The 17447-nt window shown below is 42.1% G+C and overlaps 1 long non-coding RNA gene across 1 annotated transcript in view; it reads left to right on the top strand.

Annotated features, from left to right (window-relative positions):
* The window catches only part of LOC145357961 (uncharacterized), a 29336-nt gene extending 13352 nt beyond the window's left edge, over window positions 1-15984 (top strand). Inside the window, exons 2-4 of the long non-coding RNA XR_013889400.1 lie at window positions 2565-2726; window positions 10439-10502; window positions 15541-15984. This is a non-coding gene — a long non-coding RNA (uncharacterized LOC145357961). The remainder of the gene's footprint in view (window positions 1-2564; window positions 2727-10438; window positions 10503-15540) is intronic.
* Window positions 15985-17447: the final 1463 nt, after the last annotated feature.

Here is a 17447-nt window from a genome sequence, read left to right as displayed (position 1 = left end):
TGATGCCTGCGATCATGGTTTGCCTAAGCTAGGGTAGAGGAAAGAATCAGGGTAGCCAATGAGGTAAAACCGAAGCTTTACCTGATGCAATTTTTCAAAGCTATTTCAGCCTTTTGGCTAAGATGAAGCTTTAGGGTGAAGATGGGGCGGCACGGTGGCTAGCATTGCTGCCTCGTAGCTCCAGGGACTTGGGTTCAATTCCCAGCTTGGATCACTGTCTGTATGGAGTTTGCACATTCTCCTGTGTTTGCATGGGTTTCCTCCCACAGTCCAAATATGTGCAGGTTAAGTTGATTGGCCTTGCTAAATTGCAGCTTAATGGGATTAGCAGGATAAATGTTTGGGGATATGGGAATAGGGTCTGGGTGGGATTGTTGTCAGTGCAGACTTGATGGGCTGAATGACTACTTTCTGCACTGTAGGGTTTCTATAACTTCTATGATTTGTATGTCAGATCAAGCCCGGAAGAGGCTGCAACGTCTCATCCTGTCAGCTTGGATCTTGTTTGATTGAGCCAAGATGGGATGCAACATCTTGTCTTGTCAACTTGGATCTGGTTTGTCCCTCATGTAGGTACCATGATTGGACTTAATTTGAATTGACCGAGAAATAAAGAATTGAAAAGTACCAATAATAAAAAAAGACAATCTTGAAAATCAGCAGGGACTTTAGAGGGAGAGAGAAAAGCAAAATGTTGGGGCCAGATTGAATTTTAACATAGTTTTTACCTGTCTCTGGTTCTAAAGGAGAGCGGTATCAACCTCATTGTAAGCACCTTTCAAGCTCAATGGACAAAAGCATTTTGTATTAAAGATCGTTTCAGGATTGTTGGAAATCTAATTAAACCTCTAGTTTTTGCTTACCCCCCATGTTAAGTGTCTCTCCTTTTAAACCAACTGAACGTTAAACTGATGTACTTGTTTACTAATTTTATTGGGATCATTTGAGTTTTGTTATATCAAAAAAATCCTGTGAACTATGTGCTCATGTCTTTAGACACAGAAGTGGAAATGAACTTCTGACTATTTTGCGTTACTTTCTAAAACTGTTAGATGCCTCTAGAAAACAGGATTGTCTACTCTAGAAAAATCTGGATGAACAGAATAAGTAGCCTGCTGAAGATTGTTTGAAAATATTGTTTTCTGTCTGCTTGCTTTTGTAGACACCCAATAGATTCAATATGTAGAAATCAGGGGTGTTAGTGAGGTTGGGCATGCTCTTTATAATCTTTATATTTAACTAGCTTGAAGTTTGAAGCAGTTTTCTGACAGTTCTGTTACAGGGCTCTCACTAATTTAAGGGAGGGAGACTGAGGACTGACCAAAAGTGTAGAACAAGATGGATTTTGCAATTCTATAGACTTGTTTTAATCACTTCTTAACCTGAAATGGGCACTGTATTTGCTGATTTTATAATGGCAGTAGGCACTGGCTTGTAGTTAACTGATTATAATACTTTGAATTAGATGCTTGTGGATGAAGAATTTCATTCTGCACACCTTTTTCTCTCATTTTGGAGGATCCTATACTCTGGTTGAGAGAGGGGAAATAAATTGAGCTTTGTCCCTCATTGTCGATCAGTGATATTTGTTGGAAAGCATATGGATTCAACTGTGATGTCCCCAACAATTTAAAGTTTTAAGTTTATTTCTTAGTGTCACAAGTACATTAACACTGCAGTGAAGTTAGTGTGAAAATCCCTGAGTCGCTACCGGTGCCTGTTGAGGTACATTAAGGAAGAATTTAGCATGGCCAATGCACCTAACCAGCACATCTTTTGGACTGTGGGGGGAAACCAGAGCACCCAAAGGAAACCCACGCAGGCACATGAGAACATGCAGACTCCACGCAGACAGTGACCCAAGCTGGGAATTGAACCCAGGTCCCTGGCATTGTGAAGCAGCAGTGCTAATCACTGCTGTGCCAGCATGTGTGCCTACTGTGTAGACTTTCAAATGAGGCTCTTGTAGAAATATAGGTTCTTAAATAAATTACTCTGCTTGATTGGCAGTAATTTGTACATTGCAATCAAGCCTGGGATGGGATACAATGCCTCATCCTGTCAGTTTGGATCTTGTTTGATCGAGACCAAGATGGGATGTAGTGTTTCATCTTGTCAGCTTGGATCTTGTTTGGCTCCCATGAATGGACCGTGAATTGGATTTAATTTGAATTGAGTTTTTTAGTTGAAATAAAAGTACCAAAAGGAATACAAAAAAAAATGGAAGAAGTGGATGGTTATGGTGTTGGAAGGGCTGCCAGTCAAGCCCTGAATGATGCTGACCACCTTGAGTGTTTTTGAGGCTGCACTCATCCAGGCAAGTATTATCCTATCACATTCCCGACTTATGCCTTGTAGATGACGGTGAGGCTTTGGGGAGTTAATTGCCACAGAAAATTTAACCTCTGACCTGTTCTTGTAGCCACAGTACTTATGTGGCTAGTAGATTTGAGATTCTGATCATTGGTGGCCCTTAGGATTTTGATAGTGGGTGATTTGGTGATGCTATTTGCTTGCTTGCCTGGAACGCTAACTTATGGAGCTTATCCTTTGATTTCTTTTAGGGACCTCTCGTGATTGGATGACACCGCAGGCAGGTTCTTCATGGCTCCACCTCCTCCAAATTTGGCAGTTGCCTCTGGTCTGTTGCGCTTTCCTCAGTTGTTCCTGGTTGTTTCCATTGCATTACTCATCCTGCTCGTGATTACCTGCACTTCCTGTAGGAGGTAGGATCTTGGGAATTCTTTTGGGGACAGTCCACATTACCGGGTCTCTTAGAAATCCGTGTGTGTTTGAGTGAGTAGAGATACACACTTCACGAAAGGGAGTGACAAGATGGCGCATTATGATGACAACATAATGGAGACTATTGAAATACCTTTTAATGCATAGAATGTCTTCTGAAAATGTATAAGTAGATTTAAGGGAAAAAGTGCCGGTAACCAGTAGCAAGCAATGGAATCAGAAATTTATGCTTGCCTATGTAAAAATTACTTATATAAAGTGAAAAAAAGGAAAGAGTGGGATCAACCTCTTTGCAGGCCCAGTGGACAAAAGCATTTCATAGCCTGTATTTTTAAAATGAAATGATCTACAAAATATGTGGAAACATTAATGAGCACAGCAACCAATTAGCATACAGCGATGTCCCACAAACAATGTAATAATGAGCAGATACTTTGATTTTTTGTTTTCCTTAATCGTTAGTTAGGAATAAGTATTGACCCAAAACACACGGGAGGAATCCCTTACTCTTCTCCAAAAAGTGCCACGGGATCTTTATGTTCACCTAAGTGAGTTGAAGAGGCTTTAGTTTAGACTCATCCAAAAGACAGCAGCTCCTTAATGGATTCTGTTGTTGCTTCAAAAGAGTCGTAAAGGTTTATAGCATGGAAATAGGGTCTTTGGCCCAACTTGTCCATACCGCCCTTTTTTTAAAGCCCTGAAGCTACTACCAATTGCCTGCATTTGGCCCATATCCCTCTACACCCATCTTACCCATGTAACTGTCTAAATGCTTCTTAAAAGACAAAATTGTATCCACCTTTACTACTACCTCTGGCAGCTTGTTCCAGACACTCACCACTCCCTGTGTGAAAAAATTGCCCCTCTGGACACTCTTATATCTCTCCCTCTCACCTTAAACGTATGTCCTCTAGTTTTAAACTCCCCTAACTTTAGGAAAAAGTATTGACTATCTGGCTGATCTATGCCCCTCATTATTTTATAGATCACTTTAAGATCACCCCTCAGCTTTCTATGCTCCAGAGAAAAAACTCTGTCTATCCAGCCTCTCCTTATAACTCAAACCATCAAGTCCCAGAAGCATCCCAGTAAATCTTTTCTGCACTCTTTCTAGTTTAATAACATCCTTTCTATAATAGTGACCAGAACTGTACACAGTATTCCAAATATGGTCTTACCAATGTTTTGTACAACTTCAACAAGAATGTCCCAACTCCTGTATTCAATGTTCTGACCAATGAAACCAAGCATGCTGAGTGCCTTCTTTGCCACTCTGTCCACCTGTGACTACTTTCAATGAGCTATAAACATGTACCCCTAGATCTCTTTGTTCTGTAACACTCCCCAACACCCAACCATTAACTGAGTAAGTCCTGCCTTAGTTCAATCTACCAAAACGCATCACCTCGCATTTATCTAAATTAAACTCCATCTGCCATTCATCAGCCCACTGACCCAAACGATCAAGGTCCTGTTGCAATCACAGATAACTTTCTTCACTGTCCACTAATCTTGGTGTCATCTGCAAACTTACTAACCACGCCTCCCATATTTTCATCCAAATCATGAATACAAATGACAAATAAGAGTGCACCCAACACTGATCCCTGAGGCACACCGCTGGTCACAGGCCTCCAGTTTGAAAAACAACCCTCTACAACCACCTCCTAGCTTCTGTCATTTGTATCCATTTAGATACCTCACCCTGGATCCCGTAAGATTTAACCTTATGCAACAATCTACCATGCAATACCCTGTCAAAGGCCGTACTAAAGTCCATGTAGACAACATGAACTGCAGTGCCCTCATCTATCTTCTTGGTTATCCCTTCAAAAAACTCATTCAAATTTGTGAGACATGATTTTCCACTCACAAAGCCATGCTGACTGTCCCCAGTTAGTCCTTGCGTGTCCAAATGCCTGTCAATCCTGTCTCTCAAAATACCTTCCAACAACTTACCCACCACAGATGTGAGGCTCACTGGCCTATAGTTCCCAGGCTTTTCCCTATAGCCCTTTTTTAAACAAAGGCACAACATTTGCCACCATCCAATCTTTACCTGTGATTGCCGATGATTCAAATATCTTTGCTGGGGACCCCCAATTTCCTCCCTAGCCTCCCACAATGTCCTGGGATATATTTCATCAGGTCCCAGGGATTTATCCACCTTGATGTGCTTTAAGACTTCCAGCACCTCCTTCTCTGTAATACGTACACTCCTCGAGACATCACTATTTATTTGTCCCTAACATCCATGCTTTTCTCAACAGTAAATACTGATGAAAAATATTCATTTAGGATCTCATCCATCTCTTGTGGATCCGCACAGAGATGACCTTGTTGATCCTTAAGAGGCCCTAATCTCTCCCTTGTTCCTTTTTTGTTCTTTGTTTTTGTAGAAGCTCTTTGGATTCTCCTTTGCATTATCTGCCAAAACAATCTTGTGCCCTCTTTTTGCTGATTTCTCTCTCAACTCTACTCCTATACACCCTATAATCTTCAAGGGACTCACTTGATCCCAGCTGCCTATGAATGTCATATGCCTCCTTCTTGACCAGGGCCTCAATATCCCAAGTCATCTAGGATTTCCTTCTTCTGCCAGCCTTGCCCTTCACTCTAACAGGAATGTGCTTACCCTGAGCCCTGGTAAGCACACTTTTAAAAGCCTCCCACTTACCAGACATCCCTTTGCCTTCTCACAGACTCCCCCAAAAAAGTTTTGAAAGATCCTACCTGATACATCAAAATTGGCCTTACCCCAATTTAGAATTTTAGCTTTTGAGCCAGACCTATCATTCTCCATAACTATCTTAAAACTAATAGAATTATGGTCACTGGTCCCAGAGTAATCCCTCACGACCATTTCTGTCAAGTTTTGCCCCCGCTCTAGTAGGGTCATCCACATACTGAATGAGCTCCTCCTGAATACACTCAAGAAATTTCTCTCCGTCCAACCTTATAATATTATGACTGTCCCAATCAATGTTGGGAAAGTTAAAATCCTCTACTATTACCATCCTACCTTTCTTGGAGCTATCTGTAACCTCTTTACATATTTGCTCCTTAATTTCCCACCAGCTATTTGGGGGCCTATAGTACAATCCTATCAAAATGATTTTCCCCCTTCTTATTTCTTAGTTCTACCCATATAGACTCAGTAGCTGAACCCTCAGATATATCCCCTCTCTGTACTGCCATGATGTTTTCCCTCATCAGAAGTGCAATTCTCCCTCCTCTCTTACCTCTTGTTCTATCTTTCCTATAGCATTTGTAGCCTGGAACATTGAGCTGCTAGTCCTGTACCTCTTTTAGCCTTGTTTTAGTAAATGCCATATTATCACAGTCCCACGTATCAATCCATGCCCATCTAGCCTCTTGCGTTGAAATAAATGCAGTTTTTCTGGACTTCACTTGCCCTCTGTCTTGCTTTTGCCCAATTTGTTTGGTACTAGGATTACTGACACTGCCTTTACTACTTGATGTGCTCTCTTTAACTCCTGTGCTGTCCTCAACCTTCTCTTCTGTCTCCCTACTGCTTTGGATCCCACTCCCCTGCCAAACTCGTTTAAACTTTCCCGAGTGGTTCTAGCACATCTCCCCACTAGGATGTTAGTCCTCCTCCAGTTCAGGTGTAACCTGTCTCTTTTTGAACAGGTCATCCCTTCCCCAGAAAAGATCCCAATGATCCAAAGATCTAATTCCTTGCCCCCTGCACCAGCTCTCAAGCCACGTATTCATCTGCCTAATCTTCCTATTCGTACTCTCACTAGCACCAGTAGTAGTCCAGAAATTGCTACCTTCGAGGTCTTGCACTTTAGCCTTCTGCTTATTTCTCCATATCCACACTTCAGGACCTCATCTCTTTTCCTATCTATGTCATTGGTACAACAACCTCTGGCTGGTCACCCTCCCCTTTAAAAATGCCCTGCAACTGCTCAGAGGCATGCTTGACCCTGGCACCAGGGAGGCAACACACCATCCTGGAGTCTCGATTGTGGCCACAGAAACACGTGTCTGTGCCTCTAACTAGCCAGTCCCCTATTACTACTGCTTGCTTGCTGTTTGCCCGACCCTGTGATGCCTTCACATGAAGAAAGAGGGTGTCTCCTGGAAATCCACCTTCTGGTCACAGTGACTGCATCTATGCAAATCTTACCTGCAACTGCTAGTCATCTTCACCGTTCTGCCCTCATCTGGACAGGTGAATGGACGAGCATCTCACAAAAAAGCATCATTTACAGTCTATATTAATGTTGTTTTGTGTAACTTTAGACCACGGTGAGGCATCAGATCAAGCCCAACATGGGATGCAATGCCTTATCTTGTCAGCTTGAATCTTGTTTGTCTTACTTGTGGTGCCATAAATTAAACTTAATTGGAATTTGAATTTGGTTTTTCGAACAAGCAAGTGATGAATCTATGTTTGTCCAGTCCATTCTGAGCATTGGCTTTACAACTTTAAGAATGGAGTAAAAAATTTAGAAAAAAAACTTTCGGCCAAGTCTCAATTTGTATAGCTGATTGCAAATGGTGCATATGAAACTAGTGTTGAAGGGATCTCTGTGATCTTTGTACCATGATCACTTGTCCTGGAGGGACTTGACTCTGTTCGTCTTAAAATGTTGAAACCACTTGATAACAGACTTCTCCAATTGGGTTGGTCCAAGGATTTTGGGATTCAGCTTGCCAGCTCTGAGGTTGGCTTTCAGATTGTTTTTATATCTAAGGTTGCGATGTCCTGTGGTGTGTGTTCCCATGCTCAGCTAGCTGTGGGATGCTGCCTTTGGTATTCGGGAATCCTCCATGTGAACCACATGACCAACCAAGTGAAGCTGAACCCTGATGAGCATGCTCCTGATGCCAGCTATGCAGCACTTCGCAAGAACCTGGGTGTTGGGGATTTTGTCCTGACACCTAATGCTGCAAGTCAATATTGGACAGTGAAGATGGAGTCTTTCTAATATAAAAACAGAAAATGTTGGAAAAACTCAGCTGGTCTGGCAACATGTGTGGAGAGAAACAGAATTAACGAATGCAATCTTTCTACCTCTTCACACCGATGGAATCTTCTGGTTATTATGGAATGTTTTTAGTTGTTTTATAGTTTATGATATTGGTAGGTATCTCCCCCACAAAAAAGTGATGTAAGAACCACTGCCTGGTAAACTTTGATCTTTTTCTGAGACAAACTCCATGCTCTTTCCAAGGTCTGTGAGTAAGCATCTCCAACAGAGCAGCATTCCCTCAGTACCACACTGGAGTGACAGCTGAAATTTTGTGCTCAAATCTCTGGAACGGGAATTCAACTCCCAATCTCCTGTCTCGGAGGCAAGAGTGCTGCCTATCGCTTTGAGTTATAGCTATGTACAAAGTTGTTGATGGCTGTGGAACTGAACTGGGAGAAAAACTTGATTCCTACTGTACTCAATCCCTCCTGGAAAACTTCCTACATTTGGGTTTCTAGACCTTTTGGGTGTACAACTGAATCCCACTGAAATTGGTGCAAAGGGCAGGCCCAAAAAGTCATTTCAGCCCCAAGCATTACCACAAAATGACCACTGCCTTTTCCTTCTGGCAATTGGGCTGTGCAGGCAGGACAAGAGGTGACTCTTGACACCACACATCCCCAATTGTCCAGCTATAACCTCTAAGTTCAACCTAAACACTATGTGGCTGGTACCACAGTATCTGACAGGAGTCCTGCACATTTTTATAGCATTAAAATGAATATACAACATGGAAATGGTGTTTAAGGCACATGAATCTCTTCCTACCCTACTTCATTTCATCCCTGATGGGGAGATGCTGACATTGGACTGGAATGGGCTCAGCAAGAGATCTTACAACACCAGGTGAAAGTCCAACAGGTTTATTTATAGCATGAGTTTTAGGAGTGCTGCCCCTTCATCAGATTTCATCCTAACAGCATATTCTTCCATTCCTTTCCCATTTATGTATCTATCTAGTTTCTCTAGGTTATTCGTCTATGTCATAGCAACTGCCACATTCTAAACACTTTCTGGACAGAGACTTATCTTAGATTTCTTACTGGACTTATGGCAGCTACATGTGGAAACACATTTGCAATGTCCAATCCATCATATCCTTTCATAATTTTGAAGATCTCTATTGGGTCACTCTTAAGCCTTCTCTTTCTAGAGTTTAAAATAAGGTCCCCAGTCTGTACAATTTTTCTTCATGGTCATTACTTATAGTTCTAACATCACACTGGTAATTCTGTCTGGCCTCTCCTCTGGTGCCCTTCTACCATTTTTATAACATGGACACCAAAGTTGATCTTACTACTCTTCACTTTATGCCAACCGTCATATTTGTAGCACTGATATTTGTGTCAGAACCCATTGGGCTCACAGATTATCACTGGATTCCAGTGTGTATGGGATTTGACTCATGGAATCTGATGTCCTTCAATGGATATGGGCCTTCCAGGTTGATTTGAGGGTCGGGAGGAGGGGTAGGAGGACCGAGAAAGGCTGTAAATGGCTAGTACTTGAGTATAAAGAGATGTGGGAAGTGTCTAGGTTCCACGAGTAATTACACACAAGAGTAGTTTCTTGTGTGGCAGACACATTCCCTAATGCAGCATGTCCTTTGGATAAGATCAAGCATGACTTCAGGTGTAATGCCTATCCTTGTCAGCTTGGACCTAGTGTGTCTCTCTTGTGGGGACCATGAATCCACTGTGCTTCCATGGGCGGCACGGTAGCACAGTGGTTAGCACTGCTGCTTCACAGCTCCAGGGTCCTGGATTTGATTCCCGGCTCAGGTCACTGTCTGTGTGGAGTTTGCACATTCTCCTTGTGTCTGCGCAGGTTTCCTCTGGGTACTCCGGTTTCCTCCCACAATCCAAAGATGTGCGGGTTAAGTTGATTGGCCATGCTAAGAAATTGCCCCTTAGTATCGAGGGATTTGTGGGTATAATATGTAGGGATATGGGGGTAGGGCCTGGGTGGGATTGTGTTCGGTGCAGACTCGATGGGTTGAAAGGCCTCTTTCTGCACTGTAGGGTTCTATGACTTGGATTCAATGTTTTTTGGAAGAAGCAAGCAGATGGATTAAGGACTTGCCCTGTCCACCCAGTGCCTTTTCTTTGTAACTCTGAGATAAATGCGGCATGATGTGGAGATGCCGGCGTTGGACTGGGGTAAACACAGTAAGAAGTCTCACAACACCAGGTTAAAGTCCAATGCAGTATGTCATGGAAGGGGTTTTCAATGGTTGTGTATTCTTGGAGGTTTTACCGCATGATCTCTGCCTCCTTCAACCACCCCGTATCTGCCACATACTCTGCAATTGGTTGCCCCACATGTCTTTCTCATGGTTCTTTGCCTTCCCATAACCAAACAGAAAGTAAACCAACTCTTCATTATGAACAGACAATTTTTCATTTCACCTCCAATGTATTTTTCATGTCCAATGATATTTTTCTCCCAGGATTTTGTTTGTAGTAGTGTTCTGGAGATTAATCTTTAATTCCAGGAGAATTAGCAATCCTAACTACTAGGCCTCAAGCAAAAGCTTGGTATGGACCTCAGCTCTCAGCGAAGACTTGGTGGCTAATGGTGAACTTAATCACACGCCAGTGCATTTACTTGCTACTGAAAATTGCTATATGATGGTGGTGCTGCCATTTTGTGTAAACACTGTATCCACTCCTTTCATTGCTTACTAGACTTCTTGAAAGAATAAGAGAAGGACTTCCAGGTCGTAATGAACAACGTAAAATAATGTCGATGGTGAGTAAGATACACTTCATGCATAATTGCCTGCCATTCAGCCCTTTAATTCAGTAAGTAGCCTGGGATTGAGGAAAAAAAGGACTTGTACCATTGCACCATCCGTAATCTTAGGGTATCCCAAACTGCTTCACTGTCAACAAAATAGTTTTAAATTGTCACTAGGAAACACAGCAACCAGTTTGTGCATAGCGAGCTCCCACAAACAAACAGGAAACAATGACCACGTATCGCTTGTGGTTTAAAAGAGAACTCTTACCTGAGGCACCAGGGAAAATTCCTTTGCTCATCTTTGAATAGTGTTGTGAGACTTTTTTACATTCATCAAAAGTCTGATAGGGCTTCGGTTTAATGCTTCATCCAAAATTTGGCACTTTCCATGGTCCAGCGCTCTTTCAGTTCTGTGCTGGAAGTATCAATGTTCAAGGATCTGGAGTCATAGGGTGAGATTTTCTGCTGCACTCGCCCCAAAACTGGAAAATCCCACTCAAGGTCAGCAGACCTTTGCATGGTCCAGTATGATTTCCATAACGGGCAGGATGGGAAAATTCCCCTCATGGTGTCAGACTCTTTGCTACCAAGGTAGGAAACTTGAATCTGGAAATGTTCTGATTTGGCAAACCCACCTGCGTTTAAAAGACTCCATTAGGCCCAATTTTCACTCTGGGGAGGTGGGGCAAAATAAGGGGCCTGCCAATCTTGAAAACAGGTCCTAGATTACCATGGAGGTGGCCAAGTGCATAGGCAGGCAGCTTAGAAAGGCTGCCTTGGTTCATTCTTTCAGCTGTTTCAGAAGCTGTTAAGTCTTCTGACCTTCACCTCTCTCACGCCAAATCCCCCCTCCCTCCAGAAGACCCTTCATACATCCTTCTATTGGCATTCATCTTCATGAGGTGACACAGTGGTTAGCACTGCTGCCTCACAGTGCCAGATTTGATTCCAACCTTGGGTGTCTATGTGGCTTTTGCGTGTTCTCCCGTGTCTGCGTTTGCTTCCTCCTGGTGTTCTCCTCCCACAGTCCAAAGATGTGCAAGTTAGGTTGATTGGCCATGCTAAATTGCCCCTTAAGTTTCAGGGGAATTAGTCAGATAAATGCATAGGGTTACAGGGAGGTGGTGAGCCTAGAAATGATGCTTTGTCATAGAGACAGTGCAGACTCAATGGGCCTATAGCTTCCTTCTGCACTGTAGAGTTTCTATGATATAACCTATCACACAGTATCTATCATGGGCAGATCTCAGGAACCCTGTGGAGGTGAAAAAAAACTAACAACCTAATACAGCTTTCAATCATATGCACTTGATGGTAAAGAAACTGCCATTCATGAAACCCATTCAAAGTTTTTAAATCTCCTCAAGTGGTTAATATTTTATCAAAACAAACTTTTATTCAAAGTCAGCCAATCCTTTAATAGACTCTTTATACTGACAAACAAAATGTGAACTCATAACCCCCTAAGATAATTGTGCATTTTGAAACTCAGCCTAGCATTCGTAATTACATAATGGCTTTGGAAAAATGTCAACAAAGAACTCTATTTTTTTTCCTAATCTACACCCAATGATCTGATGTCAATCAAAGCCGTTTAATAGAAGGGCCTTTTTTAACTTTTACTGACCACTTCAGCCTGTTTTTCCATGTTTAGAGGGATTTAAAATTTGTCAGATAATAATTCTCAAATAGATATTATTCTCCCACTATGAGCATTTGTGTTCATTCTATAAACTCATGATGCCACATTGTTGGTTAAGGCTCTTGCTATAGCCAGAGAGATCAGTTTGAGCTCTGCACTGAGTCCAAATGGCTGTGCTGTTTTCAGGGTTCCCTGCATATGTAAATCGTACTCTGCTCTTGCTGGTGAAGATTTTATCTGATGGAAATGGGGGCAGGATTTCCATATCTCGGTCCCAACCATCAATTTTAAAATATTGCAGGTTTTTTTTTGCTTGGTAAAAATCAGGCCCATAGAGTCACAATGACACAGAGGAGGCTATTTGTGTCATTCCACACTGGCTGTCTGTAAAGCAGCCCTGTCAGTCTCATTATTACGGTCTATCCGTTTGTAACTTTGCAAGTTTGTTTCCCCTGAGTGCTCATCCAATTTTTTGTTTGCAATTATTGATCATTTCTGCTTCCAACATTGCTGCAGGCAATGAGTTCCAAGTCATTACCATTTGCTGTGTAAAAAGATTCTTCCTCACATACCCCCATATCTCTTGCCGAAGCCTTTAATACGTCCCATGTCTTGTATCATCAGAAAATGACAACAACTTTTCTTTATCTACCTCCTAAACCTAAATCATGTACAACTCAGATCCCTTCTCAGACTCCTTTGATCCAAGGACAATAACCCCAGCTTCCACAAGCTGACTTTATCAATAAATTCCCTCCATCACTGGAGCCATTTTAGTGAATCTCCTCTTCTTCCTCTCTAAGGACTGTCACATCATTTTTGGTGTGGTACCAGAAAACAATAGTTGTGGCCTTTGTTCAGCATAACTTCACTGCTTTATACTGTTTCAGTATATCCCCACCCCCCCCATCATTCAAAGATCTCCCACATAAACTGCCATTCATCTGTCCCTACACACTGTTTAGAGCTGTGCCTTAAAGACCACATTACTTTTCCCTTTCCCGTCTGCCAAAATGCATCATTTCACACATTTCTGTATTAAATTCCATCTGTCACTTGTCTGTCCATCCTGTTAGCCTCTCCGTGACCTTTTGCAGTCGATTAACTCCCAAGTTCAGTCAGGAAGATACACCAATTCAGAATTGATGGTCATGAAATGGATTGAATGAAGGATCCTAGGATGCACTGTTGGGATGGACGTGCTGAAATGGGATGTCCCATGAATTGGTGCCGATTAATGATCAGGTCTTGAACTCACAAGTCTGCACTTCTAACTTGGGCCCTTCTAACCCAGAGCAGAGTGCTACCACTGAGCCACAATCTACAGTATTTTTGTTAATTCCTGAAAGAACCATACGTCGTGCATATCTTGAGAGCTAACGTTCACTTTCAGCAGCTGGGTTAATTTAGTTATTTGGCTTTTTTGATTTGAGAAATATAGATGATGATCCCAAGCTCAAAGTGCAAAAGTGATTTAAGGTTATTGTAAAATAAAGTGAATCTGGAAGTAGTGATTGGGACTTATGAAAATCATTGAATTATTGGTGGATCAGATAACCAATTAAAATGTGTTCATTTACAAGATGTAGGCATTGTTGACTAGGCCAGCATTTATTGCCCATCCCTAATTGCCCCTGAGAAGATGGTGATTAAAGTTAAAGTTTATTTATTTATTAGTGTCACAAGTAGGCTTGCATTAACACTGCAATGAAGTTACTGTGAAAGTCCCCAAGTCACTACATTCCAACACCTGTTCGAGTAACACTGAGGGAGAATTTAGCACAGCCAATGCACCTAACCGGCACGTCTTTTGGAGAAAACCAGAGCAAATCCACACAGACACGGAGAACGTGCAGACTCTGCATAGACAGCAACCCAAGCCAGGAATCAAACCTGGGTCCCTGGTGCTGTGAGGCAGTAGTGCCACTGTCTTCTTTGAACTGCTGCAGTTCCTATGGTGTAGGGCTACCCAAAGTGCTGAGGGAAGTGAGGAGTTGTGGGCAAGAATGAATAAGACCAGAGAAATGTTGATCATTGACCAAAACCTGATGCACCACTCATATCCTGTATATCACTGTGTTTGCTCTGCAGAAGAAACCTGATGTTCCTGTTCCAAAACTCTCAAACGCTAATGGAGTGATTACTACCACTGGTATGTAATGGCTGTAATGTTTTAAAGAATTGAAATCTCTTGCTTAGACTGGCTAAAGAGTCACTGGTATCTTGATAAAGATACTGAACTGCAGCAGACACAATGGGGAAGGTCAGCAGTGTGCTTTATGTATTCACTAAGGTATTAATTAGTAAACTGCATGCAGCTGTTTTTGCAATTGGCTTTAAAGAGTGTACTCTCCTGCTTCACTGAATAAAGAAACAGCAAACTTGTATTTATATAGTGCCTTTCACAACCTCAGGATGTCCCAAAACACTTTAGAACCAATAAATTACTTTTAAAGCAAAATATTCTTGTGTTGGAAATCTGAAAAAAAAATTAGAGAAGAAGCTTGAAATACTCAGCCGGTCTGTCGGCTTCTGTGAAGAGACAAAGGGTTATCGTTTCAGGCTGATGAGCTTTCACCAGAATTAGGCCTGAATGTTTTGCCTATCAGGTGTGTGCACTCCACAGGGCTGGAAGTAGGTGCAAAATGTAATAGAATTATAGAATTCTATGCAGAAGGAGGCCATTCGGTCCATTGAGCCTGTTGTTGTATCCAGAAGGATGTAGAGGGTGGCCAAAACCAAGTTTAAGTTTATTTATTTGTCACAAGTTTCAGCTTGATTCAGACGTAGTGCCTTTGCTGTTAAGAAATTCCTGAAAATGTTACACCCCTAGACTACAAAAATTATCCTGGTACTTTCTACATTTTTAAGACAGCTTGACTGCCTCCCAAAGATTTCCCAGATGGCTGTGGGTGTACTGATGACATAGGTCAGGGAAATAATTTCCACCAACAAAGGAACAACCAACTTTGGCAACCAGTCTTGGCGGCATGGTAGCACGGTGGTCAGCACTGCTGCTTCACATTTCTAGGGACTTGGGTTCAATTCCCAGCTTGGTTCACTATCTGTGTGGAGTTTGCACATTCTCCTCGTGTCTGTGTGGATTTCCTCCAGGTACTCCGGTTTTGTCCCACAGTCCAAAGATGTGTGGGTTAGATTGATTGGCCATGCTAAAAAATTGCCCCTCAATGTCCTGGGATGCATAGGTTAGAGGGATTAGTGGGTATAATATGCAGGGATAAGGGGGTAGGGCCTGGGTGGGGTTGTGTTCGGTACAGACTCGATGGACTGAAGGGCCTGTTTCTGCACTGCAGGGTTTCTATGATCAGTCTCGCAACTTATATGTGTCCGTTCCTGGATCACGTGACTGACTATTGACTGAATACTGACTCTTTGCTCCCACAGACCAGCAGACAGGGGAGGGAGGCAACACATCTCTCCGACATATCCCAAGTATTCATTTGACCAGTCTTGTACAGGTTGAAGAAAGTAATGACGACAGTTTGTATGAAGTTGTGAAAGACATCCAGGTAGGTGCATGGCAGCCTGAACAACTGTGTCCAGAGCCACAGAACCTGGAATACATTACACCATGTAAGGAAGAATCTTACTCAGATCCAAGGCAGACGGATGGATGTAGCAGCAAGAACGAAGAGTCAGTAGAAAGACAGGCACAAGCACCAATTTATGCAAAGATAGTTAAACAGAGAAACAAATTGTGCCAATCGCAGGTTCAAGATAAACTTGAAGCTAAAGATGAAATGGATGTGGAAGAGCCCCCGCCAGTACCAGAAAAGAACTTGGATGATGAAGATTCAACTGATGGTATCAGATAACGAAACTGCACAGATTGAAGTAAGTTTATTAACTGTCATATCCACCCCTAGTAGAACAAGGCAGTTGGTTCATGGGAACACCAGCTTCCAAGTTTGTCTCCAAGACTGACATTTTTTTGCCAATTGTTCTGATCTCTGTAGAGGTAGATAACTTATTAGAGATTCAAATGTCTGAATTAACATAGCAAGATTTCACATTTTAAACAGTATTGAATAAAAATTGTTTTCTTTTGTAGGCAACTTATATTTTATAGAGAGGGACATTCCACTTTTATGCTTATCTCACATTGTATTCCACATGGAATTAGTCTTTTAGCAAACAGTCCATAGTTGCACCCAACTTCCAAGGAGTTCCCATATCCTTATTTTGCCATGTAGTAACTTCAAGTGATCATCTTCAGGCACTTTCCTCAGCTCCTTAAAACAACCACCAGCAGTAAAGCCTATCCCAGTGACTCTTTCCTCTTACCAGGTCAGGGCAGATCTCCTGGTATCCCTAGAACATTGCAAGATTCATCTGTTCAACTATAGACTGTCTTTTTCCTGCATCGATTTGTCGTAACTCACAAGGCCAAACAACCTCTTCTCTATGCAGACCACACAGAAACTGCTGTCATTCCTGAGATATTCATTGTGTTGTAAGGGAACCTGCAACCTAATTTCAAAAATGGCTTCCTCTGCACACTTCCCCAGGGAAATGTCGGACACATTAGTCTTCTATCTAGGTTGAAATGCTGATTAGGTAACCTAGATCTCAATTCTCTTTCATTTTAGAAGTAAATGGACAGCTATAGCACAATCATTTACAACACCTTCTTGGGGCTTTGGAAGACTAAGAGTTTGCTCATTTAAACTCAGTGACTGCTGCCATTGTCTCCAAGTATAAATATTTTGCATTTTCTTCTCGGTAAAACAACCTACACTACTTCTTTTATCTCTAACAATCAAAACCCAGGCTTACTATCAGACTGCAAAACACAACTTCCTTTATTTACCTAAATTTAAAAATCTTAAACATCATAATTGTAACATCAATAGTTGCTCTTCAGGAGCTGTGGGCCTTCACTTTAACAGTTGCAGTTCATGCAATGAAGATACTCGCACAGTGCTGTGAAGTCAGGCGGTCCAGGATTTAGACCTGGAGCAATGAATGAACAACAATTTGTATCCCAAATTGGCATGGTGAAGTGAAGTGGGGGATAAGTTAATAAAGTTTAAGGGGCAGACATTTAGGGAGATGTTTTGTGACACTTGGCAAAGATGCTTTAAGAACATAAGAACATAAGAAATAGGAGCAGGAGTAGGCCATCTAGCCCTTCGAGCCTGCCCCGCCATTCAGTAAGATCATGGCTGATCTGTCGTGTCTCAGTTCCACATTCCCGCCCTCTCCCCATAACCCTTAATCCCCTCGCTTATCAAAAACCCATCAACCCGCGTCTTAAAAATAGTTAGCGAGGCAGCTTCCACCACTTCAAC

This window comes from Carcharhinus amblyrhynchos, chromosome 24 (assembly GCF_965287045.1).
Source record: "Carcharhinus amblyrhynchos chromosome 24, sCarAmb.v2.hapA, whole genome shotgun sequence".
NCBI classification, from domain to species: Eukaryota; Metazoa; Chordata; class Chondrichthyes; order Carcharhiniformes; family Carcharhinidae; genus Carcharhinus; species Carcharhinus amblyrhynchos.
Note: the sequence above shows the minus strand (reverse complement) of the source record. Positions and strands in the feature narration are given on the sequence as shown.